Source organism: Neodiprion lecontei, chromosome 5 (assembly GCF_021901455.1).
Source record: "Neodiprion lecontei isolate iyNeoLeco1 chromosome 5, iyNeoLeco1.1, whole genome shotgun sequence".
NCBI lineage: Eukaryota > Metazoa > Arthropoda > Insecta > Hymenoptera > Diprionidae > Neodiprion > Neodiprion lecontei.
The window spans coordinates 23,115,826-23,117,912 of record NC_060264.1 but is presented as its reverse complement, the minus strand read 5'-3'; the positions used below and the strand labels follow the sequence as shown (position 1 = coordinate 23,117,912).

The following is a 2,087-nucleotide window of genomic DNA, read 5'->3' as shown; positions in this document are numbered from 1 at the left end:
GTGAAACTCGATTTCCAGGACAAGCGCTCCGTAGTTTCTGCGCTCCAGGTCCGCTACCTGGTGAAACTTGACTTCCAGGACAAGCATTCCGTAGTTTCTGCGCTCAAGGTCCACTAGCTGGTGAAACTCGACTTTCAGAACAAGCGCTCCGTAGTTTCTGCGCTCCAGGTCCGCTACCTGGTGAAACTTGACTTCCAGGATAAGCACTCTGTAGTTTCTGCGCTCAAGGTCCACTAGCTGGTGAAACTCGACTTCCAGAACAAGCGCTCCGTAGTTCTGGCTATCCAGGTCCTTGACCTGGTCCTTGACTGGTGACTTTTGACCTTCCGGACTAATTTTCAAGTTTACAAATTCGGTTATTGGAAGTGTCATGTTTTGTACTATCAAACCAATATGCATGCTTCAGATAACATTTTGAATCCGAAAAAAAAACCGAACGACCAGGATCAACAAATTGCAATTGGTGAGTGGTTGGCATTGTATACGTAGGAATACATGACAATAACGTCGATCAATTACAGCTAAAATTGCTGTGCGTCGTGTTTAAAATCTGAGAGCACTTAGCTGATTGTACTATGGTATTTTTTGACAAAATTTATTGTCATAAAATCACAATTCGTTATACTTACATGCATGTGTAAACGTGATTTGTAGCACTATATAGAAAAATTCTTACTGGCAGATTCGATTTGCGTTACATGCGCAAAGACAGTGTTCAGTCTGTATACTGTGAAGCAAATACCAGAATTTTTTGGGGGGTCATCGTGCCCCAGTCTCTCCTACAACTATGGCATCTGGTAAAACATTGACAACGAGTAAGCGAGTGCACGAGCACAAAAACCAGTTACACTAGGCATCCGACCCCGAGCGAGTTTTAGCGAGCGAGTGTTTTAAAACTATATAGTTATTATTAATTTGCGTACCATTCTATTATCGATGTACCAAAATAACCCAAAAAAACCGTAATATCATATTAATCGTCGAGCTCAAACTTGAAAAGTAACGATATTTACTAAGAAAATTCTGAACGAAAATGAATGTGATTTAACGTTTTTTCTGAGTTTTTTAGTTCATTGATGACAAAAATATATGTCAATTCAAAATAATTTTAGATTTTCCATTTCAGCTAAAAATTACGCACTCCATCTTTCATGCCAATTCGAGATTCCAGCGGCGAGGCGCTTCAATGGTCAGCTAATAACTTCGCCATTTTCCGAAAATTGATGATTAGTAAGTTTTTCTTGTACTGACCAAATCTGAGTTAAAATACACTCGAAATTTTAAAACGCTTCGTTAGTTATCTCCCATTAAAAAAAAATAACCGACAATCAACGTTTCGCTTAAAAATTAAAGTATGATTGATTTAAAAAAAAAAAAATATGTGTACTTTTCCCGATCTTTTATATAGTAGCATTTCAAGAACCCGGTTTCCACTTTGAACCGACATGAAAGATATTTTTTCTCCATTATCTGATTTTATTGTTGACCTTTTTTCGGTGTTACTTAAATATTTAGCTATATAATTATTGATTGCTTTCAGTTTTTAACCATTTGTATACGATAATAGTACAAAATAAATCATTATAATCAAATATTTTCATGGAAATCAACAAAACGTTATGTTACTATTTGTGCCCAGTGAGTATAACATTTTTATGATATACATTATTTCGATACATTTTTCGCATTAGCCCAAATTCAGTAGCTGTCAATGCGCTATTAAAATTTCTATAATTTTTTATAATCTTCTCATGATCTTGGTAAAATGTGTCAATGAAAAAATTATATTCATCCTTACACAATATTTTTGATTTGTTCTAATACTGAGAATATTTATTAGTATTCGAGGTATAACCCGAGGTGGTTAGCGGTGGTCGTTGGAGGTGGTTGGCGGTGGTTGGAGTTGGTTGAAGGTGGACGAGGAGGAGGACGAGGATTTGTGCTCGGTGAGTTTAACATTTTTGTAATATTCAATGGCAATTGTAATTGTATTATACCTGAAATTTTTTAAACTTGTCATGTTTACAATAAATTATTTCGATTCATTATTCGCAAGCTTAAATTCAGTAGCTATCAATGCGCTAATA

General features: G+C 35.8%; 1 long non-coding RNA gene across 1 annotated transcript; it reads left to right on the top strand.

Annotated features, from left to right (window-relative positions):
• Positions 1-292: 292 nt before the first annotated feature.
• On the top strand, positions 293-1,616 carry LOC124294468. Its single transcript, XR_006904338.1, has 2 exons — positions 293-463; positions 1,127-1,616. It is a non-coding gene; the product is annotated as an uncharacterized LOC124294468 (long non-coding RNA).
• The last annotated feature ends 471 nt before the right edge of the window (positions 1,617-2,087 follow it).